Here is a 27,590-nt window from a genome sequence, read left to right as displayed (position 1 = left end):
CATTCTGACCGGTGTGAGATGATATCTCATTTGCATTTTGATTTGCATTTCTCTAATGATTAATGATGTTGAGCATTCTTTCATGTGTTTGTTGGCAATCTGTATATCTTCTTTGGAGAAATGTCTATTTAGGGCTTCTGCCCACTTTTGGATTGGGTTGTTTGGTTTTTTGATATTGAGCTGCATGAGCTAAGCAGCTTCTTTTGTTCCCTTTCTCTTAAGCCTTGCATTCATTCTTCCTTGACTCCTTTTTTTTTTTTCTTCCTTGACTCTTTGAGCAGAGGTATGGTCCCCTAAGAAAGAAAACACCTGAACCCTTTTATTGGCTGAATTTTGTCCCCTCAACATTCATAAGTGCAGTCCTAACCCCCAGGACCTCAGAATGTGACTGGTTTTGGGAGACAGGGCCTTTAAAGAGATAATTAAGATAAAATGAGGGGCTTCCCTGGCGGCGCAGTGGTTGAGAGTCCACCTGCCGATGCGGGGGACGCGGGTTCTTGCCCTGGTCCGGGAGGATCCCGCATGCCGCGGAGCGGCTGGGCCCGTGAGCCGTGGCAGCTGGGCCTACGCGTCCAGAGCCTGTGCTCCGCGGCGGGAGAGGCCACAATGGTGAGAGGCCCGCGTACTGCAAAAAAAAAAAAAAAAAAAAAAGATAAAATGAGGTCATTCGTGTAGGCCCAAGTCCAATATGACTAGTATTCTTAAAAGAAGCACAGATTAGGACACACACACACACACACACACACACACACACAGAAGGAAGACCATGTGAAGACAGAAGGAGAAGATGGCCATCTGCAAGGCAAAAAGAGAGACCTCAGAAGAACGAACCCCGCTGACACCTTGACCTCAGACTTCTGGCCTCCAGAATTGTGAGAAAGTAAATTTCTGTACTTTAAGCCACTCAGTCTATGGTACTTCATTATGGCAGCATCCGCAAATATAAATCCCATCTTTTTACAGTAGCTGAGAGAGACAAAAGCAAGAAAAGTGACAGGAAGTGGTCCAAAAGAAGCAGCTTATCTCGGAAAGAAGGAGCTTTGAATGTCGTCATCACTCCCACCCAAGCTTCAACCACTATGGCTCATGCTGGGTTTCTGAGGACTCCATTATGTCTTTGACCTGCATAAAAGACCCTCTTTCTTGGATCTGAAATAAGATTGAGAAGCTCTGAGCTTCATCTAGAGGTTAGAGAATGTAGCCAGCAGTTAAAGTGTTTATTGCCCTTTTCATCCAAATGGCAAACAACCATATGTTGCTGAACAACATGTAGGGCTATGAACTTGCAAAGGAAACTTCTTTTCCTTTTAAGTTAATTGTAATTATTCCTTCTTTTCTAATTGTAAAAGTAAAGCATTTTTATTATAGAAAATATAAAAGATATAAAATATAAAGAAAAGAGTATATGTCATCTGTAATTCTCACCCAGTGACAACTATTCTTTACCATTTTAATGTGTTTCATTCCCATTTTTCTGTGCATACGTTTAACCAAATTAGGTCCATATACAGTTTTATAATCTATATTTTTCACTTACATACTAAGAGAAATTTTTCTCATTTCACTAAATATTATGCTTTTCCCCATATTCTTGGGACTTATGTGATCCTTAGAGATGCGGCCAGCGATAAAGATCTAATGAGGGATCCCCAGCTCCATGTGACGACCACTACCAGCCTCCAGTGAAAGGGTGTCACCTCAGTCACTGGTGCCCATTGACTAGTCCCCTCTCCTGTTGTGGCCACTGGCAACGCATCCGCTGGAGTCAACCTGAGCCATCACGATGACTATGGTCATACAAACACAGAGAAACCTCCCTCTTTATTCAATCAGCTGCATAAGAGGTTTAAATCATTCAACAGAGTCTCTGGGTCTATTTAACTCTCTTTTCTCATGACCTACTTTGCCTTGAAACTTTCACACTCCTTTAATGCAAATTCACCCTGCCTTTGACACCATGCTAATGTAGCAAGTTACCTTCTTTGTTTTAGCTCTCTTGCTCTTTGGAGAAACCAGGTCTGTTTCCATCCAGGCCCTATACGCAGTGTCTCTACCACAGTTGGAAGTTGTTCTTGAAGGGCATACCTGATAAATGTTTAAGACTTGTCTTTTCCTGACTTTTTTCCCATTCACTTTAGGTGTACAACTCATTTAGATAAAACCAAGACCAACACCAACCATCCCTACACGCACGCACACACACACACACATGCAACCAGGTCACTTCCTCTCCCTTCTGAACTCACAGAAGCTTTTGGCATTTTTCCCACCCCGCTCGTTTTTTTACAACTCTCCCCCTCCCTCTGTGGCGCGGTGCCAGGCCCCGTTCCAGGTACTCCACCGTGATTAACTCAGTTAACCCTAGCAGAGACCCTCTGAGGTACGTACTGTCATTAACCACATTTTTAAAATAAGAGAACTCAGAGGAGCAGAAGCAAAGTGACTTACCCAAGGCCACACAACTAGTAAGTGGGCAAACGAGAACTTGAACCCGGGCATTTTGATCCAGGGTTTGTGTGCTTAATGGCTACACTTTATTACTAATAATGGTTATTGAGAATTTATTGAGAATTTCCGCTGTGCCAGATGTTGTGCGACGCAGAATCTCATAACAACCCTGGGAAATAGGTATTACTATTAGTTCCACCTTACAGTAGAAAAAACTGGATGTATTTCAGTCATTTCACCTTCTTACCTAATCAATCATTGACTTTATTGGCTATGTTACAGTGGGATTTGTTGTTGTTGTTGTTTCGAGTTTTTAAACTTATTTTAAAATATTTGGTTTTACATACAATAAAATTGTGGGTTTTTTGATGTACAGTTCTATTGACAAATGCAAAGAGGCATGTATCCACCACCACCATCAAGACACAGAATAGTTCTATCGACACCCCTCACCCCCAAAATTCCCTTGTGTTGCTCCTTTGTAATCAAGCATTCCCCAACCTCACCCCCTGGAAACCACTGACCTGCTTTCCAGCCCTGCAGGTTTTTGTTTTGTTTCTTTTTTTAATTTAATTAATTTATTTTTTATACAGAAGGTTATTAGTTACCTATTTTATACACATCAGTGTATACATGTCAATCCTAATTGCCCAATTCATCACACCACCCCCATCCCCCGCTGCTTTCCCCCCTTGGTGTCCATACGTTTGTTCTCTACATCTGTGTCTATTTCTGCCTTGCAAACCGGTTCCTCTGTACCATTTTTCTAGATTCCACATATATGCGTTAATATACAATATTTGTTTTTCTTTTTCTGACTTACTTCACTCAGTATGACAGTCTCTAGGTCTATCCACATCTCTACAAATGACCCAATTTCATTCCTGTTTATGGCTGAGTAATATTCCATTGTATATATGTACCACATCTTCTTTATCCATTCGTCTGTCAATGGGCATTTAGGTTGCTTCCATGACCTCCCTATTGTAAATAGTGCTGCAATGAACATTGGGGTGCATGTGTCTTTTTGAATTATGGTTTTCTCTGGGTATACGCCCAGTAGTAGGATTGCTGGGACATATGGTAGTTCTATTTTTAGTTCTTTAAGGAACCTCCATATTGTTCTCCATAGTGGCTGTATCAATTTACATTCCCACCAACAGTGCAAGAGGGTTCCCTTTTCTCCACACACTCTCCAGAATTTGTTGTTTGTAGATTTTCTGGTGATGCCCATTCTAACTGGTGTGATGTGATACCACATTGTAGTTTTGATTTGCATTTCTCTAATAATTAGTGATGTTGAGCGATTTTCATGTGCTTCCTGGCCATTTATAGGTCTTCTTTGGAGAAATGTCTATTTAGGTCTTTGGACAATTTTTGGATTGGTTTCTTTGTTTTTTGATATTGAGCTGCATTAGCTGCTTGTAAATTTTGGAGATTAATCCTTTGTCAGTTGCTTCATTTGCAAATATTTTCTCCCATTCTGAGGGCTGTCTTTTCATCTTGTTTGTAGCTTCCTTTGCTGTGCAAAAGCTTTTAAGTTTCATTAGGTCCCATTTGTTTATTTTTGTTTTTATTTCCATTTCTCTAGGAGGTGGGTCAAAAAGGATCTTGCTGTGATTTACGTCACAGAGTGTTCTTCCTACATTTTCCTCTATGATTTTTATAGTGTCCAGTCTTACATTTAGGTCTTTAATCCATTTTGAGTTTATTTTTGTGTATGGTGTTAGGGAGTGTTCTAATTTCATTCTTTTACATGTAGCTGTCCAGTTTTCCCAGCACCACTTATTGAAGAGGCTGTCTTTTCTCCATTCTATATCCTTGCCTCCTTTGTCATAGATTAGTGGACCATAGGTGTGTGGTTTTATCACTGGGCTTTCTATACTGTTCCATTGATCTATATTTCTGTTTTTGTGCAGTACCATATTGTCTTAATTACTGTAGCTTTGTAGTACAGTCTGAAGTATAGTCTGAAGTCAGGGAGTCTGATCCCTCCAGCTCCCTTTTTTTCCCTCAAGACTGCTTTGGCTATTTGGGGTCTTTTGTGTCTCCATACAAATTTTAAGATTTTTTGTTCTAGTTCTGTAAAAAATGCCAGTGGTAATTTGATAGGGATTGCATTGAATCTGTAGATTGCTTTGGGTAGTATAGTCATTTTCACAATATTGATTCTTCCAATCCAAGAACATGGTGTATCTCTCCATCTGTTTGTGTCATCTTTGATTTCTTTCATCAGTGTCTTATAGTTTTCTAAGTACAGGTCTTTTACCTCCTTAGGTAGGTTTATTCCTAGGTATTTTATTCTTTTTATTGCAGTGGTAAATGTGATTCTTTCCTTAGCTTCTCTTTTGGATCTTTCATTGTTAGTGTATAGGAATGTAACATATTTCTGTGCATCAATTTTGTATACTGCAACTTTACCAAATTCATTGATTAGCTCTAGTAGTTTTCTGGTGGCATCTTTAGGATTCTCTATGTATAGTATCATGTCATCTGCAAACAGTGACAGTTTAACTTCTTCTTTTCCTATTTGTATTCCTTTTATTTCTTTTTCTTCTCTGATTGCCATGGCTAGGACTTCCAAAACTATGTTGAATAATAGTGGCAAGAGTGGACATCCTTGTCTTATTCCTGATCTTAGAGGAAATGCTTTCAGTTTTTCACCATTAAGAATGATGTTTGCTGTGGGTTTGTCATATATGGTCTTTATTATACTGAGGTAGGTTCCCTCTATGCCCACTTTCTGGAGAGTTTTTATCATAAATGGGTGCTGTCAAAAACTTTTTGTCAAAAGCTTTTTCTGCATCTATTGAGATGATAATATGGTTTTCACTCTTCAATTTGTTAATGTGTATCACATTGATTGATTTGCATATATTGAAGAATCCTTGCATCCCTGGGATAAATCCCACTTGATCGTGGTGCATGATCCTTTTAATGTGTTGTTGGATTCTGTCTGCTAGTATTTTGTTGAGGATTTTTGCATCTGTATTCATCAGTGATATTGGTCTGTAATTTTCTTTTTTTGTAGTATCTGTCTGGTTTTGGTATCAGGGTGATGGTGGCCTCGTAGAATGAGTTTGGGAGTGTTCCTTCCTCTGCAATTTTTTGGAAGAGTTTAAGAAGGATGGGTGTTAGCTCTTTCTAAATGTTTAATAGAATTCACCTGTGAAGCCATCTGGTCCTGGACTTTTGTTTGTTGGAAGATTTTAATCAGTTTCAACTTCATTACTTGTGTTTGGTCTGTTCATATTTTCTATTTCTTCCTGGTTCAGTGTTGGAAGGTTAAACCGTCTAAGAATTTGTCCATCTCTTCCAGGTTGTCCATTTTATTGGCATAGAGTTGCTTGTAGGAATCTTTTATGAGGCTTTGTATTTCTGCAGTGTCCATTGTAACTTCTTTTTCATTTCTAATTTTATTGATTTGAGTCCTCTCCATCTTTTTCTTGATGAGTCTGGCTAAAAGTTTATCAACTATGTTTATCTTCTCAAAGAACCAACTTTTAGTTTTATTGCTCTTTGCTATTGTTTTCCTGTTTCTATTTCATTTATTTCTGCTCAATCTTTATGATTTCTTTCCTTCTGCTAACTTTGGGTTTTATTTGTTCTTCTTTCTCTAGTTCCTTTAGGTGTAAGGTTAGATTGTTTGTTTGAGATTTTTCTTGTTTCTTCAGGTAGCATTGTATTGCTATAAACTTCCCTCTTAGAACTGCCTTTACTGCATCCCATAGGTTTTGGATCGTCGTGTTTTCGTTGTCATTTGTCTCTAGGTATTTTTTGATTTCCTCTTTGATTTCTTCAGTGGTCTCTTGGTTATTTAGTAAGGTATTGTCTAGCCTAGATGTGTTTGTGTTTTTTACGTTTTTTTCCCTGTAATTCATTTCTAATCTCATAGCGTTGTGGTCAGAAAAGATGCTTGATATGATTTCAATTTTCTTAAATTTACTGAGGCTTGATTTGTGACCCAAGGTGTAATGTATCCTGGAGAATGTTCCATGCGCACTTGAGAAGGAAGTGTAATCTGCTGTTTTTCGATGGAATGTCTTATAAATATCAATTAAATCTATCTGGTCTATTGTGTCATGTAAACCTTGTGTTTCCTTATTAATTTTCTGTTTGGATGATCTGTCCATTGGTGTAAGTGAGGTGTTAAAGTCCCCCACTATTACTGTGTTACTGTCGATTTCCTCTTTTAGAACTGTTAGCAGTTGCCTTATGTATTAAGATGTTCCTATGTTGGGTGCATGTGTATATATATATATATATATATTTATAATTGTTATATCTTCTTCTTGGATTGATCCCTTGATCATTATGTAGTGTCCTTCCTTGTCTCTTGTAACATTCTTTATTTTAAAGTCTATTTTACCTGATATGAGTATTGTTATTCCAGCTTTCTTTTGATTTCCATTTGCACGGAATATCTTTTTCCATCCCCTCATTTTCAGTCTGTATGTGTCCCTAGGTCTGAAGTGGGTCTTTTGTAGACAGCATATATATGAGTCTTGTTTTTGTATCCATTTAGCAAGCCTGTGTCTTTTGGTTGGAGCATTTAATCCATTTACATTTAAGGTAATTATCAATATGTATGTTCCTATTACCATTTTCTTAATTGTTATGGGTTTGTTTTTGTAGCTCCTTTTCTTCTCTTGTGTTTCCCACTTAGAGAAGTTCTTTTAGCATGTGTTTTAGAGCTGGTTTGGTGGTGCTCAATTCTCTTAGCTTTTGCTTGTCTGTAAAGGTTTTAATTTCTCCATCAAATCTGAATGTGATCCTTGCCAGGTAGAGTAATCTTGGTTGTAGTTGATTCCCTTTCATCACTTTAAATATCTCTCTCTTCTCCTTCTGGGACCCCTATAATGCAAATATTGTTGCATTTAATGTTGTCCCAGAGGTCTCTTAGGCTGTCTTCATTTCTTTTCATTCTTTTTTCTTTATTATATTCCATGGCAGTGAATTCCACCATTCTGTCTTCCAGAATTTATCTGTTCTTCTGCCTCCGTTATTCTGCTATTGATTCCTTCTAGTGTAGTTTTCATTTCAGTTATTGTATTGTTCATCTGTTTGTTTGTTCTTCAATTCTTCTAAGTGTTTTTTCTTTAATTCTTCTAGGTGTTTGTTAAACATTTCTTGCATCTTCTCGATCTTTGCCTCCATTCTTATTCTGAGGTCCTGGATCACCTTAATTATCATTATTCTTAATTCTTTTTCTGGAAGGTTGCTTATCTCCACTTCATTTCATTGTTTTTCTGGGGTTTCATCTTATTCCTTCAGGCACATAGTCCTCTGCCTTTTCATCTTGTCTTTCTGTGAATGTGGTTTTCGTTCCACAGGCTGCAGAACTGTAGTTCTTGCTTCTGCTGTCTGCCCTCTGGTGGATGAGGCTATCTAAGAGGCTTGTGCAAGCTTCCTGATGGGAGGGACTGGTAGTGGGTAAAGCTGGCTGTTGCTCTTGTGGGCAGAGCTCAGTAAAACTTTAATCTGCTTGTCTGCTGATGGGTGGCGCTGCGTTCCCTCCCTGTTGGTTGTTTGGCTGAGGCAACCCAACACTGGAGCCTACCCAGGCTCTTTGGTGGGGCTAATGGTATATTCTGGGAGGGCTCATTCCAAGGAGTTATTTACCAGAACTTCTGCTGCCAGTGTCCTTGTCCCTTGGTGAGCCACAGCTGCCCCCCACCTCTGCAGGAGACCCTCCAACACTAGCAGGCAGGTCTGGTTCAGTCTCCTATAGGGTCACTGCTCCTTCCCCTGGGTTCCGATGCACACACTACTTTGTGTGTGCCCTCTAAGAGTGGAGTCTCTGTTTCCCCCAGTCTTGCCGAAGTCCTGCAATAAATCCTGCTAGCCTTCAAAGTCTGATTCTCTAGGAATTCCTCCTCCCATTGCCAGACCCCCAGGTTGGGAAGCCTGACGTGGGGCTCAGAATCTTCACTCCAGTGGGTGGACTCTGTGGTATACATGTTCTCCAGTTTGTGAGTCACCCACCCAGCAGTTATGGGACTTGATTTTATTGTGATTGCACCCCTCCTCCCATCTCATTGCAGCTTCTCCTTTGTCTTTGGATGTGGGGTGTCTTTTTTCCTGAGTTCCAGTGTCTTCCTATCGATGACTGTTCAGCAGTTAGTTGTGATTCCAGTGTTCTCGCAAGAGGGAGTGAGTGCATGTCCTTCTACTCTGACATCTTGAACCAATCTCTCTCCTGCAGTTTTGTCTTAAAACCACCCAGCCTGTTTTACATCGTATGCTTCTCTGCATTTTAATGTGATTACGTTTTTTATAGACTTCCTAATATTGAACCATCCCTTAACATTTAGAATAATTTTCTTTGGTCATGGTTTATTTTCTCCAAAATGTACTACTGGAATCTATTTGCTGGTAATTTGCTTAGGATTTTGCATCAACAATTATAAGTGAGGTCAGTCTGTAGTTTTCTTTCTTGAGCTATCTTGGTCAGGTTTTTGGATCAGTGTTATGCTGGCCTAATAAAAATAATTGGGATGCTTCCTTCTTTCTCTGTGGTACAGGCTAGTTAAATGACATCAGATTCATCTTTTCTATAGAGGCTCATCAGGTAGCTTTTCAACAAGTGAAAGGAGGTTTTCCAACACAAGACAGATATAGGCTGTCTCTACCTACACAGGTCTTCCTTAATTTCCACACTTCACTTCATTCTCTTCTCACTCATCTCACCCCCTTGCCTTTTTAGTACTCTCCTAATTTTACCTGAAAGATGCCAGTTATCACTTATTTAACTTTCTTATTCACATGTGTCCTATTACAGAGTTCGTTTGAAAATGACAAAACTCTTCACCAAATTAGTTATCTCAAAACAAAACTTTGTAGCAGGAGAGGTGGGCGTTGTGTTCAGAATCCTACAGAATGTTTCCCAGCACACCATGTCCAACCTAATTTCCCTCTCTGGTTAGAGGTTGTTCAATATTATGATGAGAATTTGGGGAGCAAATATAAGACTATAAATATTTCATGCAACATCAATTATCTTTATAGAAGCAAAGTGAATAAAGAACAAAAATAATTCTGTGAGCTGAAGGTGCAGACATGGTAAATGAGGGGAATTTCATGGCATGAAGTATCCATTTAACTGCAATTATACAGATCTGGCTTCAGAGTGAAATCAGTTAACTGCTTTTAAAAACTAGATTCTATTTTCAGATAATGGTATGTTAGAAAATATTTTATTTTTGACAATTCTATAAACTACACTTCCAATGACTCAATCTAATTTTCTTTGTGTTCCTTTTTTCACTGAAAAGTAAACTGAAGTGGCCCCTTTCAACATGTTTTTTACGATTCTACTCTAGGGTAATAATTATTAAATTATAGTATTTTAAAGGTTAATTTACAGAAGTTTTTTAATATGAATCTATTTTGTTTGCTTATAAGACCACACAGGGATCTCTTATTTTTTTACCCTCCCTCTCATTTGCAATAGAATATCTTATAACTTAAAAATTTTATAAAAACTACCATCTCACCTAATCAGAGAAATCTGTTTGAAAAATCATATCCAGAATCGTAAGTCACTTTAAAAGCTGGTCCACCAGAGGACTTGCTGAGCTCTGGAACAGTGCATTCACTGTGCTGAGGGCGGCATGTATCACAGGGGCCGGTTCAAGATGCTGACCTAACTCTGTCATTTTTGTTGACTCTTGCTCCCTCTGCTGGTTCCACAGCTCATTGACCATCCCCAAAACAACACGTGTCAGCCCCAGAATGGGCCTCAGGAAGCAGCAAAGGCTAGTACAAATAGAGAAATAGAACCCTACTGGGTGGTGGAACCGGCTCAAACTCAAAGTCTGTGACAGGGCCAGCACTGTGACTACAGTCTTCCCACTACCCCACACAGCCCTCACAATTACAATATACTCAGAGCTGCTCAAATATGTCAGCACATAGCGGTATTCTCAACCTAGGAGTTGGCCTATGTTAAAAAATAAAATAAAAACATGTTTCAATGTGCACATATTTTTGGTTTATAATGTGTGCATAATGGTTGACATTTTGACAGAATTAAATGAAAGGTTTTTTTTAAAAAACGTTCTGCTATTGATACTAGTGATACACATAACAAAAATGATGATGCTCAAATGAGAATTGAGTAAAACAAGCCAGACATAAAATAGTTTATTCATAAGATTCCACTTGCGTGATAGCTCCAGTACAGGCACATCTATGATGATAGAAATCAAATCAGTGGTTGCTTGGGGCAAGAGAAACTTCAAATGGGCACAAGCAAGCCTTTTGGGGGTGATGGAAATGTTCTGTATCTCAACTGTCGCATTGGTTACACAGGCACACTTTGTCAAAACCCACTGAACTATGCATTTAAAATTAGTGTGCTTTTTATATAAACTGTACCTCAATAAAGTTGATGTTGAAAAAAAATAATCTGTACTAGTCAAATCCTAAAATTTAACCTGTTTTCTCAATCTGAATATACCTGGACCCATTTTTTTCATGTCACTTTTTTTTGAGGTATAGTTGATTTACAATACTATATTAGTTTCAGGCATATAACTTAGCGATTCAAAATTTTTATAGATTTTACTCCATTTATAGTTATTATAAAATATTGGCTATATTCCCTGTGCTGTACAATATATCCTTGTAGCTTATTTATTTTATACATAGTAGTTTGTACCTCTTAATCCTCTACCACTGTCTTGCCCTTCCCCACTTCTCTCTCCCCACTGGTAACCACTAATTTGCTCTCTATATCTGTGAGCCTGTTTCTATTATAGTCACTAGTTTGTTTTATTTTTTAGATTTCATATATAAGTGATAACATACATATTCATCTTTCTCTGTCTGACTTATTTCACTAAGCATAATACACTCCAGGTCCATCCATGTTGCTGCAAATGGCAAAATTTCATTCTTTTTTATGGCTAAGTAGTATTCCATTGTATATATATACTGTATATATATATATCACATGTTCTTTATCCATGCATCTGTTATTGGACATTTAGGTTGCTTCCACATCTTGGCTATTGTAAATAATGCTGCTATGAACACTGGGGTGCATGTATCTTTCCAAATTAATGTTTTCATTGTATTCAGATATATACCCAGGAGTGAAATTGCTGGATCATATGGTAGTTCTATTTTTAGTTTATTGAGGAACCTCCATACTGGGTTTCCACAGTGGCTGCACAAACTTACATTCCCACAGTGTACAAGAGTTCCCTTTTCTCCACATCCTCACTAGTATCTGCTATTTGTGGTCTTTTTGAGGATAGCCATTCTGACAGGTATGAGGTGGTAGTTCATTATGGTTTTTTTTTTTTAACTTTTTAAAAAATATTTATTTTATTTATTTATTTTTATTTTTGATTGTGTCGGGTCTTAGTTGTGGCATGCGGGATCTTTCATTGCAGCGTGCGGGCCCTTTGTTGTGGCACGAGGGCTTCTCTATAGTTGTGGCACACAGGCTTCTCTCTAGTTGTGGCATGTGGGTTTTTTCTTTCTAGTTGTGGCACATGGGCTCCAGAGTGCATGGGCTCAGCAGTTGTGGCATGTAGGCTTAGTTTCCCAACCAGGGACCGAACCCATGTCCCCTGCATTGGAAGGCGGATTCTTTACCACTGGACCACCAGAGAAGTCCCCTCATTATGGTTTTGATTTGCGATGCTGAGTATCTTTTCAAGTGTCTGTTGCCAATCTGTTTAACTTCTTCAGAAAAATGTCTATTCAGGTCTTCTGCCCATTTTAAAATCAGGTTGTTTGCTTAATATTAAGTTGTATGAGCTGTTTGTGTATTTTGGATATTAACCCCTTACCAGTCATATCATTTGCAAATATTTTCTCCCATTCAGTAGGTTGTCTTTTCATTTTATTTATGGTTTGTGGAAAAGTTTTTAAGTTTAATTAGGTCCCATTTGTTTAGTTTTGCTCTTGTTTTCTTTGCCTTAGGAGACAAATCCCAAAAAATGTTGCTACAACTCATGTCAAAGAGTGTTCTGCCTATGTTTTCTTCTGGGAGTTTTATGGTTTCCAGTCTTCCATTTAGGTCTTTACTCCATTTTGAGTTTTCTTTGTATATGGTGTGAGGAAATGTTCTAATCTCATTCTTTTCCATGTAGCTGTCCAGTTTTCCAAGCACCACTTATTGAAGAGGCTGTCTCTTCTCGATTGTATATTCTTGCCTCCTTTGTCTTAGATTAACCATAATTGTGTGGGTTTATTTCTGAGCTCTCTATTCTGTTCCGTTGATCAATGTGTCTGTTTTTGTGCCAGTACCATACTGTTTTGATTACTGTATCTTTGTAGTATAGTCAGAAGTCAGGAAGCATGATACCTCTAGCTTTGTTTTTTTTTCTCAAGATTGCTTTGGCAATTCAGGGTCTTTCGTGGTTTGATATAAATTTTAGGATTATTTGTTCTAGTTCTGTGAAGAATGTCAAAAGTATTTTGATAGAGGTCATATTAAATCTGTAGGTTGCTTTGGCTAGTATGGACATTTTTTTACAATATTAATTCTTCTCATCCAAGAACACAGGATATTTTTCCATTTCTTTGCATCATTTTTGAATTCATTCACCAATGTTTTATAGTTTATATAGTTTATAGTATAACTATATAAACTATAGTTTATAGTTCTGCTCTGACCTTTATGATTCCTTTCCTTCTATTAACTTTGGGTTTTGTTTGTTCTTATTCTGGTTTCTTTAGGTGTAAGGTTAGGCTGCTTATTTGAGATTTTTCTTGTTTCCTGTGGTAAGCTTGTATCACTATAAACTTCCCTCTTAGAACTGCTTTGGCTGCATTCCACAGATTTTGGATCATTGTGTTTTGGTTTTCACTGATCTCCAGTTATATTTTGATTTTCTCTTTGATTTCTTCAGTGATCCTTTAGTCATTCAGGAGCATGTTTACCCTCCATGTGTTTGTGGGTTTTGCAGGTTTTTTGCTTGCAGTTAGTTTCTAGTCTCATAGTGTTGTGGTCAGAAATGATGCCTGATATGATCTCAATTTTCTTAAATTTACCGAGGCTTGTTTTGTGGCCTAGCATGTGATCTATCCTGGAGAATGTTCCATGTGCACTTGGAAAGAATGTGTATTCTGCTGCTTTTGGATGGAATGTTCTATATATATTAAGTCAATCTGGTCTAACGTGTCATTTAAGGCCAGTGTTTCCTTATTGATTTTCTTTCTGGATGATATGTCCATTAACGTAAGTGGGGTGTTAAAGTCCCCTACTATTACTGTGTTACTGTAATTTCTCCGTTTATGTGTATTAACATTTGTTTTATGTATTTAGGTGGTTCTATGTTGGGTGTGTATAACAATTGTTATATCTTCTTCTTGGATTGAGCCCTTGATCATTATGTAGTGTCCTTCTTTGTCTCTTGTAACAGTCTTTATTTTAAAGTCTATTTTGTCTGATATAAGTACTGCTACTCTGGCTTTCTTTTTCCAGAGTAGTCTGTATGTTTTTAGATCTGAAGTGAGTCTCCTGTAGGTAGCATATATATGGGTCTTATTTTTATATCCATTCAGCCACTCTATGTCTTTTGATTGGAGCACTTAGTCCATTTACATTTAGAGTAATTACTGATATATAAGTACGTATTGCTTTTCTGTTCACTGTTTTGGATTTGTTTTTGTAGTTCTTTTTTGCTCCTTTCTTGTTCTTTTGTTCTCCTCCATTGTGATTTGATAACTATCTTTAGTGTTATGTTTGGATTCCTTTCTCTCTTGTGTATCTATTATAGATTTTTGGCTTGTGGTTACCATGAGCTGTGTGTGTGTGTGTGTGTGTGTGTGTGTAGAGAGAGACAGATATATGTTTACCATGAGATGTGTGTGTGTGTATATATAGATATGTTTACCATGAGATGTGTGTGTGTGTATGTGTGTTTATATATATACACACACACACATATATACCTTTTTGAAAAAAACAATCCAGTGATTTCTGGGTAGCATGGTACCAGCTACATCATTGCTGCTTTTATGCTTGCTTCTGGACATCCTGGGCTTGAAATAAAGATATTGTGCTATTGTACTCTATACAGTAAAGTACACAAAAGAACAACCACTTGTAGAGGACGTACACATGTGACAATGTACGCCAGACACACGAACTAACTTACGTGACTGGACGTGCGAATGCACGTTCACATCTTTGAAAGTTCGCAACTTGAAGGTTCGTATGTAGGGGACTTACTGTATTTGCTTTACCAATGAACTTTTTCCTTTCATAATTTCCATGTTTCTAATTGTGGCCTTTTCTTTTTTTCTTAGACCAGTCCTTTTAATGTTTCTTGTAAATTTGGTTTGGGTGTACTCAACTCTTTTAGTTTTTGCTTGTCTGTAAAATTTTTTATGTCTCCATCAGATCTGAATGAGAGCCTTGTCACGTAGAATATTCTCTTGCTTGTAGGTTTTTCCCTTTCATCACTTTAAATATATTGTGCCATGCCCTTCTGGCCTGCAGAGTTTCTGTTGAATATTCAGCTGACAGTCTTATGGGAGTTCCCTTGTATGTAACTTGTTGCTGTTGCTTTTCCCTTTCTATTTTTTAATATTCTTTCCTTATATTAAATTTTTACCATTCTAATTACAATATGTCTTAGTGTGTTCCTCTTTGGGTTGATCCTATTTAGGACTCTCTGTGCTTCCTGGACTTGGATGTCTGTTTCCTATCCCAGGTTAGGGAAGTTTTCAGCTATTATGTCTTTAAATTTCGTCTCTGCCCCTTTCTCTCTCTTCTCCTTCTGGAACCCCCATAATGTGAACATCAGTATGTTTGATGTTGCCCTAGAAGTCTGTTAAATTGTCCTCATTTTTTCTCTTTTTTCCTTTTTCTATTCAGCTTCAATGATTTCTGCTACTCTGTCTTCCGATCGCTGATCCATTCCTCTGTATCATTTAGTCTACTCTTGATCTCTTCTAGTATATTTTTCATTTCAGCTACTGTATTCTTCATCTCTGTTTGGTTGTTCTTTATATTTTCTAACTCTTTGTTTAACACTTCTACAATAACTCCCTGCTCTATTCATCCATTCTTCTCCCAAGTTATTTGATCATCTTTATGATCATTATCTTTAACTTTTTCTCACGTAGATTGCCTATCTCCACTTCACTTAGTTCTTCTGGGGTTTCATCTTTCTCCTGTGTTTGGAACATGTTCCTCTGTTACCTCACTTTGCCTAACTTGCTGGTTTTATTTCTATGTATCTGGTAGCTTGGTTACATTTTCTGACCTTGGGAAAGTGGCCTTCGGTAGGAGACTTCCTATGCATCCCAGCAATGTACTCCTTCCAGTCACCAGAACTATATGCTCTTGGGGTGCCCCCTGTGTGGGCTGCATGGGTCCTTCTGTTGTGGCAGGCTGACTACTGTGGGCAGTCTGGTAGGTGTGGCTAGCCCCCAGTTCAGTGGGCTGCCAGGCCTTTCCTTGTGTGGAGGCTGCCAGCCGCTGCTTGCAGGGCCAGGTCACAAGGCAACTAACTATGGAACCCCAGGGAATCCCAGGGCTAATGCTGGCCCACTGGCAGACAGAGCTGTGTCCTGGGGTCTAGCTGCAGGCCCAGAGACCCCAGAGCTGGTCTCAAACTGCTGGTGGGTGAGGCTGTCCCAAGGCTAGAGCAGGCTCTCTCGTGGGAGGGACTAAGGCCCAGGGGATTCTGGGGCTGATATCTGCCCACTGATGAGTGGAGCTGGGTCTGGGGGTCACTGGCTGAAGGGCCCTGGTGGGGTGGCCCCAGGTCTAGTGCCTGCACACTGGTGTTGGGGCCAGTTCCTGGGCCTTTGGTAGGCAGGGCCATGTGCAGAGTCGGCCGGGGGCTCAAGGGATTTTAAGGCAGACTGTCTTCCGGTGGGTGGTACTGTATCCCCACCCAGTTAGTTGCTTGGCCTCAGGCATCCCAGTACTGGTGCCTATAGGCTGCTGGGCATGGACGGGGCTGGATCCTGAGGCTAAAAAGCTAGAGGGAGCATTTCAAAATGGCACTTGCCAGCACCGGTGTCCACATGGTAGAATGAGCTCCCCAGAATGACTGCTGCCCATGTCTATGTCCCCAGGGGTGAGCTCCCATTGCTTCCTGCATCTCCAGGGGACTCCAAAATCAGCTGTTAGGTCTAAGCCAGGCTTCTTTCAAATGACTGCTTCTGCCCTGGGTCCTGGAGCCTGTGAGGTTTTGTGTGAGCCCTTTTAAGAGTGGAGTCTCTATTTCCCACAGTCTTCTGGGTCCTGAATGTAAGCCCTGCTGGCCTTCAAAACCGAATGTCCTGGGGGACACATCTTCCTGGCACAGGACCGCCAGGCTGGGGAGCCCACTGTGGAGGCTCAGACCCCTCACTCCTTGGGGAGAACCTCTGCACTTGTAATTATTCTCCTGTTTGTCGGTCTTGACTATACCACAACTCCACCCCTCCTACTCAACTCATTGTAGTTCCTTCTTTATATCTTTACTTGTAGAAGATCTTTTCTGGTGGTTTCCAGTTTTTTCTTTTTCTTTTTTTTTAATATTCGTCTATTTATTTATTTATTCATTTGGCTGCACCGGGTCTTAGTTGCATTATGTGGGATCTTCGCTGCGGCATGCGGGATCTTTAGTTGCGGCATGCGGGGTCTTTAGTTGTGGCACGCAAACTCTTAGTCGAGGCATGTGGGATCTAGTTCCCTTACCAGGGGTCGAACCCGGGCCCCCTGCATTGGGAGCGAGGAGTCACTGGGCCACTGGGCCACCAGGGAAGTCCCACAATTTTTTCATAAGTAGTTGTTTTGTAAATAGCTGAAATTTTGCTGTGCGCGTGGGAGAAGGTGAGCTCAGAGTCCTTCCACTCCACCATCTTGGGAACTCTCTCAGACCCACTTTTAAATTGAAAACAATATACATATATGAATCAACAGATAATCCTCTTGCCTCATTATTTAGCCACAGCTTTGATTTACTTAAAAGAACAAAAAACTAGATCCAAAAGCCAGGGTTAGGGAGAGGAATCATTGTTTCCACATGTTCTCTCAGAAGAGAATTAGGTAATAAAGACAATACGCTGACAGGAGAAATAGTATCATGGCATAAGTGTAACACAACACTGGATGGGAAAGTCTACCTCATCCCAATTTCACGTCTGGGCAGTGCTTGTTCGTGTGTCATCTGAGGGCCTGGCTGCATGTGGCAGAGGCAAAAGCAGGAGTAAACAGATGCACTCATTAGTGCCCAGCCCCTCATGGAGGCATCTGCTCTAGGGGGTGTACTCAGCTGGTGGACAGTACTGATTCAGAGCTTCTTCCTCACCCCAGAAGACCTGAATTAGCCACCTCTCTGGTGCAATACACTGCAGAATGACCCTGATTTTGTCTGCCACTCTTCATAAGCATGCCACTACAATTATTACTTTATGATACCAGGTCTTATGTGTGTGAATTAGGAGTTAGATGGAAAAAACAGTTCTCAAGTCTGTGATCAAAGTCATTTGTAAAAAATTAGACTAAACAAGTGTTTTCTGCTATACTGTCTCCCCAAGAGAGGGATATATTATGTTTCACAAATTTATTTAACCCCTATATCATTCGTGTTCTGAAGAAGCCAACTGGGAGACATTCCTATGGGCAAGAGGAAATCCAGACAGTACTAGGTCATCTGAGACAGAGCTAAGAATGTGGCAGAAGCAACAGAAAGTGTACTCACAAGTTGATAAATAAACTTAGAATAACATTTACTATGCTCTGATTTTGTCATAAACTCTTTATCTCATTTAATCCTCGTATCAACTCTACCACGGATATAGTATTATTTCCCCCATTTCACAGGTGAGGAAACTGAGGCAGAGAAAATTTCAGCAGCTTGATCGAGATTATAGAATTAGTAAGGGTCAAAGCCAGAAAGCAAACCCAAGCTATCTGGACCCCATGGATCATGCTTTATAAACCACATTACAGTGCCTCTCAGCACTATGAGAGAAAAGAAAGGGGTAGCCACTTCAGACCCTCGCTACTCAAAGTACGATCCATGGGTCAGCAGCATCAGCAACAACCAGGAGCTTGTTAGGAATGTAGAGGCTCAGGCCCCCTCCCAGACCTACTGAATTAGAACTGGCATTTTAACAAGATCTTCAGGTGACTTATTAAAATTTGATAGGTATTGCTCTAAACAAGAAAGCCTTAAGTTTTTCTTGTTTTGTTTCATTTTTGTTTTAGTCCCAGACTCCTTTGAGAATCTGATGAAAGTCATGGACCCTGAGCACAAAAATGTGTATAAGATTTCAAAGAGATCATGAATTCATGTTTACAAAACCCTGCTGTAGAGAGTGTGACTGTGGTAGGAACCAGTCCTTTATACCTTCCATGCATTATTGCTTTTAATCCTTATAAACTCACTATTGATAAAATGGAAACTTGAAGTTAAGTAACTTGTCTTAGTCATAGGAAGTGATGACAGCAGGATCAAATCTGGACATTTTGCTTCCAGAGCCTAGCTATCACACCAAGCACCTAGGCACGGCTGAGCCCCAGTGATTCTGAGGGACATCCCAGTAGAACTTCACCTCTCTCTGACAAGATCATGTTCTCCATCTAAAGTACAGTTCTGGTGCTTCCCTGGTGGCGCAGTGGTTGAGAGTCCACCTGCCGATACAGGGGACACGGGTTCGTGCCCCGGTCCGGGAAGATCCCACATGCCGCGGAGCGGCTGGGCCCGTGAGCCATGGCCACTGAGCCTGCGCGTCCAGAGGCTGTGCTCCGCAACGGGAGAGGCCACAACAGTGAGAGGCCCAAGTACCGCAAAAAATAAAAAAAAGAAAAAAGAAATAAAGTACAGTTCTGGAAGAAACACTGATGGAGTGAAGAGGAACGGGACACTGCTTAGAGGGGGAGATTAGTCAGAGGGACCCTAGTAATCCATGTGATGGTGGATGTCCCAATCAGATCCGCCACACACGCATCTTCCTGACACACTTAAAACCTACACAGACTCAAGTGACATGCCGATCCATGACTTTCACCTACCACACTACCCCACTCTAAACCATGGTTGACAAAAAGATTTCATTTCATAGGCCAGCTGATTGATTGGTAGTAGCTACTTGGTGTTCAACACTGAAAAGGAGCCAGTTGAGGACTGTGATTGATTAGTAATGTCTGCCCCCAGCTGCAAAGGGTAACACAGTAGGAGGAGTACCAGCACCACTTATTTACCAGCTGGTACATTTAATTACTGCTTGGATTTTCATTCCTTTATTTAACATGCCTGCACTAAGTGTGACTTCTGTACACAGCGGCAGAAGCCCTCTTACCCATCCTAATGGAATAATGAACTTAAAATGTCTGACAGAATGGCAAATTATTAAAAAACATATATACCTTTAAAACATTTCATTTTCAATTAAAACATTTAAACACATACATATTAACCAATTTTGGATGTAGGGCTATCTTTTTTCTTCTGAGTCCATGCTTTTGGAGCTCCCCAGGCATTTCTTTCACACCACACTCAAATGCACTACTTTTTAAAGATTCTTTCAAGGCAATCTAAAAAATTTTACTGATATTTTTTCCTCCAATTACAATTGGTTTCTTCATACCTAACCCAAAAGCAAAAAAATCATGGAAAATTCATCTTTATAGTCTTTCCAAACATTTGACTTAGTTTTCATAGAAACAACTATTTCCTTTCCCTTTTATCAGTTACCAAACTATAATATTTAATTAAATTATGTAGTTACTATAACAAGTGCAATTGGTACAGAGGAATTTCAGAAGAAACACAACTGATTATAGGACGGGGTGCTACTCAACAAGCTACAGAGGGGCATGAGTCAGTATGTTTTACTGAGAACTGAAGAGCATTAGTTACTCTGATGAGTTGAACAAATGATGGCCAGTTAGAAGAGTTTCCATTATACTACCTTGAGCTCTCCATAGTGGATTTCAACTAAACAAGACTCTTATTAACCAGAATTTCCAACATATGATTTCCATAATGATAGCTGTAAGGCATTCAAAGTTCCTGATGTGAATTATAAAATGAAGTGGGACAAAAGAGAATCTTTTTTGATATCTCCACTTTTTGGGGGGGTGTCTTTTGACATTTTTAGGTTATGCAATCCTGTATTTTAAGAATTCTTATAAATTTAGCTTTAATCGTTTCAGGAATAAGAAGAGGCTAAAAATATACACAAAATAAGTTCATTATCTCTATACTGTTGAGAAAATTTTATTGTATTTAATACCCTAAAGAAAGAATTTCTTTTGGCTACTGTAACAAACAGAAATCAAAAATACTAGTGGTTGAGACAAGAGAGACTTTTTTCACAGAGGTGGATAGTCTGGGACTAGAATGGCAGTTCCATGGTCATCCAGAACACGAACTCTTTCTCTCTACTCCAATAACATACTTTGTAACTTCCAGCCTCAGGTTTTCCTCATGGTCCCAAGATGGCTGCTGCAACTCCAACCATCATGTTAGAATTCTAGGCAGGATGAAAAGAAATGAGGGAATGGCACACAGGCTGTGCTTCACAGCCAACTCTGCCCTTTCAGAAAAACTCTTGGAAAGCCCCCACGTAGTGACCTCTGCATACTTGTTATCTACAACAAATCCTTAAAATGTCATTTCATAGCTAGGCACATGGCCTGATACAACAATTTTGAGTTCTGTTATTGAAGAAGAAAGAATGGATATTGAGTAGACAATCAACAGTGTTTCCCATAAAATATAATCCTAGCAGAACATTCTAACAACCTGAATATTTGATAAACAACTTATCTCCTGACTGGCCAAATAAAATAAAACTTACTGTATAATGTTTTGCATCTATTGATCTTTTGCCTTAGAAAAATGCTCTTCAGTTGCTACAACTACATCTTAAGCATCATGTGGAATATTTGTTTTATTCACTCTCTATGTCCATTTCTACCCATACACTACCTAGAACATTAGTCTCTGGTGCCATCTCAAGCTTACATAGATGCTTCCCCCAAGAGCAGAATTCCACTTCTACAGAGTACATATTATGCACACTCAACTCTGTACCTGTGTGTTTTTAGAAGTCTCAGTCAAGCCCATCTTACCAACTTTTGCCACTCAGTTGCACCTGAGAGCCCTGGATGCACTTGGCAAGCAGCAAAAGTAGCTCACTCACCACCCAAAATGGTTTGCCTCCACTTTCTTTTCCCCACTATTCAAGGAAGCCAACATTTATTACATGGGTGAAACAAGGTCTCTCTTTTTCAGTATCCAAGAAAACACTTGATACAGCGTATCTTAGACTCATCTAGAAATACAATTCACCAAACATCAAATAAGCCCTGCTTTGTTAAGGGGTTGGCCTGCCCTAATGGATTTCACACATAGTAAGGGAAATGGGATGTACAAGACTGATTAAGGTGTAAAGGAAAGGCCTGAAGAGGTTTTAGAGGGAGGTCTATGGCTTTCTTACTTCTGCTAAGTTAACACTTGAACAAGCCCCAACCCACAAGGCCCATTCCTTCCCTCCTTCCCAGAGGGTCCAAATAGACAAATTGTTTTAAAATGCCCTCAACCTTGGGCTTCCCTGGTGGTGCAGTGGTTGGGAGTCCGCCTGCGGATGTAGGGGACACGGGTTCATGCCCCGGTCCGGGAAGATCCCGCATGCCGCGGAGCGGCTGGGCCCGTGAGCCATGGCCGCTGAGCCTGCGCGTCCGGAGCCTGTGCTCCGCAGCGGGAGAGGCCACAACAGTGAGAGGCCCGTGTACTGCAAAAATAAATAAATAAATAAATAAAATGCCCTCAACCTTAAATAATAAAAATCTTATTATAAATATGTTAGTATTCGGTTCAAAACTCTGTGGAAGGAATTAGCTTTTACAGTTCCATGAAGAACTTCTAAATATAGGAAAGTAAAACTGAAATTTATGTCAGTTTATTAATGGCAACACTTAAAACTATAACAGTTAATTAACTCAGCACTTAATTTACTTACTTGAGTTCACCTAAATTCCCTAGATGTGATTTAATGAACTTTCAGTGTAATTCCTGACTAACCATGGAAATTGTGTAATGTATATTTCTTCAATTTAAAAGGTATTTCTTGAAATTAAATGATTTAAAGCAGAACACTAAGCCTCAAAAGTGAGTTTTCATTTTTTCTTCAATGAGGAATATCCCTGAACTTCCAGCATGTAGCAATTTTCCCACTCCATTTTTTTCTTTCAAAATGAAACTCATATTTGGGTTTGTTTGTTTCTTTAAATGTATCAATATACTGTTCAGAAACCATTAAGCCAAAGTGAGCAAATGCCATCACAGTTTATTAATCATTAATTATCCTATATTCTTAAACAATGGACCTGAGACAATAATTGAAAATCAGAGGAGAAAATTCATTATAAAACATTCTCTGGACTTGAGGATATGGGGAGGGGGAAGGGTAAGCTGTGACAAAGTGCGAGAGTGGCATGGACATATGTACACTACCAAACGTAAGGTAGATAGCTAGTGGGAAGCAGCCGCATAGCACAGGGAGATCAGCTCGGCGCTTTGTGACCACCTAGAGGGGTGGGATAGGGAGGGTGGGAGGGAGGGAGATGCAAGAGGGAAGAGATATGGGAACATATGTATATGTATAACTGATTCACTTCGTTATGAAGCAGAAACTAACACACCATTGTATTGCAATTATACTCCAATAAAGATGTTAGAATTAATTAATTAATTTAAAAAAAAAACATTCTCTGTTCCACGGATTTACTTAGTCAGTGGCCATGTTTATAGACCAGGTCTGTATAGTCATGCTTCTCAATGTGTGGTCTGTGGACCTGTGCCAGTCTGAGTTGGAAAAACAACTTTTCTCCTGTGTTTCTCCTTTACTTTCACACATCTACCACACTCCCAACACTTCTGAGACCAGATGTGTGGGTGCTTTCCCCCACCCAGGAATTCTCTGCAACACCAGCTGGTGTCCTACAATCTAACTCAGTTCTGACACTGTCTACCTGGAGACAGCATCAGATCCCACAGGTTAAGGACTCAGTCCTACAAGACTTCTCTCACTTCAGATACCAATTACAAGTCCAGGTTACCACCTGTGCTTATGACCAATAAGCTATCAATCTGAGGTTCTCACAACCCCCTCCTCTGGTTTGATTAATTTGCTAGAGCAGCTCACAGAACTCAGGGAAACACATTTACCAGTTTATTAAAAGTATGTTAAAGGATACAGATGAACAGCCAGATGAAGAGATACATAGGATAAGGTCAAGGAGGGTCCTGAGTACAGGTCCTGGTTGTGATGGGGTGTATCACCCTCCCAGTATGTGAATGTGTTCACCAGCCTGGAAGCTCCCCAATCCCCATACTTTTGAGGTTTTATGGAGTCTTCATCATGTAGGTATGATTGATCAGTCATTAACTCCATCTCCTGCCCTTCTCCCCTCCTGGAGAATTAGGGGAGGACTGGGGAGGGACTGAAAATTCCAAGCTTCTAATCAAGGTTTGGTCTTTCCAGTAACCAGCCCCCATCCAGGAACTATTCAGGAGTCCACCCAGAGTCATCTCATTAGAACAAGACACTCCTATCACCCAGGAAATTATAGGGGTTTTAGGAGCCCTGTATCAGGAACCAGGGTCAAAGACCAAATATTAGAATAAGAGATGCTCTTAGTGTTCATCACTTAGAAAATTACAAGGGTTTTAGGAGCTCTGCGCCAGAAACTGGGGGAAGGAACCACTTTTTTTTTTCTATTATGTCACGGAGTCCATGAATTCTTACTAGTAGCAGATGAGAAAAGTACAGAAATTGAGTATTTAGATACATTTACAGCATTACGGGAGGATAACTATGTCTATTGACTAATAATGATATATTTAGGCTTGTATTTTGTACGTCTTTTTTATTTCATTTCTATAATAATTCATTTTTATTGTATCTTACAAACATCCTAGTCTGCAACAGATTGCAATTTTTTTTAACGCTGGTTCTTTTTCACAGATAGTTTGGGAAGCACTGATTTGACTAGGTTAAGTACTGGGGCAAACAAAAATATGGGTAAGAAATTATCCCCGCTTTCATAAAGCTTGCAGCTTAATAAGAAAAGTAGGTTGTGACTGTGGCATAACTGAAGCATAAACATCAGGTTCTAGATGCTTAGAGGAGTAAGATGATTCCAAGCAGGAGAGATAAGAGAAGACTTTGTGGAGGGAATGAACGTTGAGTGAGGGCTTCCTTAAAGGGTAGACTTTGGGGAGACAGAAGTTGAGGGTGATGTATTGATACATTTCAGACAGAATGAACGATGTGAGTAAAGGCTGGTTGGGGGGCAGGGGAAGCAGCTATATATTGGGAAAAGCATGCAACTGTCCTCCTTTGATGAGAGCAGAGGGAACATGATAAATCTGGAAAGGTAAATCCAGAGCTAAATTGGGGATGGCCTTTGAATGCAAAGCTAAGGAGTTTTTGCACTTGATTGAGATCAGCTCCAAGCTGCCACTGAAAATTTCTGTGCAGAAAAGTGGTCTTCTCAGAGTTATGCTCTGGAAGATGAATTCAATGAGAGAAAGACAGGAGATTCAATCCAGGAAGAACACCCTAAACTCGTCAGGTACGACGCGATAGATCCAAGTCATCTTAAAAACATGCAGATCAAGATTTAACAAGTGCACTTTTCACGTTTCCAAAGTAGTGATCAGTAAATCAAAACACAACGGCAACCTACCCTATAAAACACCTAAACGAGTGACAGATGGCTAACATTTATTAAGCATTCAATTTAGGGTATCTCATGTAACCCTCAAAACAACTCTAAATGTTAGGTTCTACTATGATCCCCATTTTACACACAAGAAATTTGAGGCTATAAAAGTAAAGTACCACACCCAGGGTCACCAACTAAACAATACGAGCTTGATATTGAACCACATCAGTCTGATGCCAAAGTCCGTTTCAGCATTATTGGGTGAACTCAAGAAGTAGCCACTCAGTCATGCTTTCCCTGCATGGACAAGGAGGATTAGGTGGAAGACAATTAAAAGCCATACCAGGGGCTTCCCTCGTGGCGCAGTGGTTTAGAGTCCGCCTGCCGATGCAGGGGATGCGGGTTTGTGTCCCGGTCCGGGAGGATCCCACATGCTGCGGAGCGGCTGGGCCCGTGAGCCATGGCCGCTGAGCCTGCGCGCCCGGAGCCTGTGCTCCGCAACGGGAGAGGCCACAACAGTGAGAGGCCTGCGTACAACAAAAAATATATAAATAAAATTTTTTTTAAAAGCCATACCAGCTATCCACCTGGACACTAGGAAGCCCAGTCTTTGTGACAGTCTGGGATTTTATGTTTTTTTCATCTGAAAGATGCGGTTAACATAAACTAATAGGAAGATAATTTTTTTCTTTAGTAAGGAGCTGAGGATATTTTTACGTCTATGAACTCTTGACTTTGCAAAAGGACCAGAACAGGCTGCTGAAATAAACATGTTCTTGTCAGTGCAATAAAGCCAAAACCTAACTGCCAATCCAGAGGCTGAGAATGAATTACAATGATAAGTCTACATTTGAAGATCCGGGAATGAAAGGTGAAAAGCAAATACTGTGACGTTATTTACCCGTTGAGACGGAGAAGCTAATGGAACAGAATCAAAGTACAATATAATGCTGATTGTCAGCACCATCATTCTTAGAAATGTGGGCAATTTTGAGGGCACCTTTTTTTTTTTTTTTGCGGTACGCGGGCCTCTCACCATTGTGGCCTCTCCCGTTGCGGAGCACAGGCTCTGGACGCGCAGGCTCAGCGGCCATGGCTCACCGGCCCAGCCGCTCCGCGGCACGTGGGATCTTCGCGGACCGGGGCACGAACCCGCGTCCCCTGCATCGGCAGGCAGACTCTCAACCACTGCGCCACCAGGGAAGCCCGAGGGCACCATTTTATCTTGGGAAAGATTCTATCTAATTGTCCTCCCAACAAAATGCAACCAAATGGTTGCTGTCCAAGGAATAAAAAAAAAAAAACTTTAATTGAAACAGTTCACATGATTGAGACAGAAATTCTAACAGAAGCCCTCCTCTTCTCTGAGCACCCAATTTAGGAACTTCCTGACTCAGAAATATCCTCCAATGCTTGAGAAAGAGCAGAATCCATTCCCTCATATTCGTTTCCTGGGCCAAAATAGAAATGTCTAATTATATGATCGTGTGTCACACAACTTCCCTTGCTGGTCACTGAGGAACATCATCCCAGCATCCATGTCCTGACTAGTGGTCAGGTTCCCAGGCTAGGTCACAACAGCCTGATTCACTCAAGAGGTAGCAGAAAAAATAATAGAGGAAAAATATGGAAGCTGGACAGTGTCTGTGCTGGTTCTCTATTTCTGTGTAACAAACCATCCCAAAATGCAATGCCTTAAAAACAATGGATTGGTATCACTCATGTTTCTGTGAGTCAACTGAGCTCGACTGGGAGGTTCCTGGTTAGGGTCTCTCGAGTAGCTGTAGTCAGATGGGGTTGGGGAACTTATCTAAAGTGTAATGGACTGGGTGTGCAGGACGGTTTCTTCACTCACTGTGTCTGGCACCTCAGCTGACACGGTGGGAAGAGCTATGGGTTGACAGTGCATCTCTCTCCATGTGGCTCTTCACATGATTGACTTGGGTTTCCTCACAATGCCACAGTCTCAGGGTACTTGGACTTCTTACATGTCAACTGGCATCTCCCCAGAGTGAGGGTTTTAAGAGGGCAAGGAAAAGCTGCAAGGCTTCTTGTGATCTAGCTCAGAACTCACACAGCACCACTTCCGCCACACGCTACTAGTTTCTACAGAGCCAGCCCACGTTCAACATAGGAGGAGACTACACAGGGCCACAAATACCAGAAGGCATTGTCCAATATGGAGGGGAGAGGAGAAACATCTTTGGAGAGGAGGGAAAAAAGGAGATTAAAAAAAGTAAAAGATTCCTTTAGGGTTGTGAGAGATCTCAAAGGAGAAATTCACATGTTTATCTACATTATTTTTTTAAATAAGACTTGAAGCAGGAAATTACTAGAAAGCTGGGATCCTATCTAGCAGTTACAACATTGTTCCTATGGGAAATTTCATTTTAAGTTCCATACGGTGGTTTTAAAACAGGACAATATTTTGGACACAACCAATTTATGAGTGAGAGATTGGGAATCTGCTGATCTTAAACACACCACTGGCCAAACC

The 27,590-nt window shown here is 40.2% G+C and overlaps 1 long non-coding RNA gene across 1 annotated transcript in view; it reads right to left on the bottom strand.

The window, feature by feature from the left end:
* Positions 1 to 488: 488 nt before the first annotated feature.
* Positions 489 to 27,590, bottom strand: part of LOC132522866 (uncharacterized) — a 33,074-nt gene continuing 5,972 nt past the window's right edge. The window contains exon 3 of the long non-coding RNA XR_009541359.1: positions 489 to 625. This is a non-coding gene — a long non-coding RNA (uncharacterized LOC132522866). The remainder of the gene's footprint in view (positions 626 to 27,590) is intronic.

The sequence above is a fragment of the Lagenorhynchus albirostris genome, chromosome 7, assembly GCF_949774975.1.
Source record: "Lagenorhynchus albirostris chromosome 7, mLagAlb1.1, whole genome shotgun sequence".
Classification (NCBI taxonomy): Eukaryota; Metazoa; Chordata; class Mammalia; order Artiodactyla; family Delphinidae; genus Lagenorhynchus; species Lagenorhynchus albirostris.
Note: the sequence above shows the minus strand (reverse complement) of the source record. Positions and strands in the feature narration are given on the sequence as shown.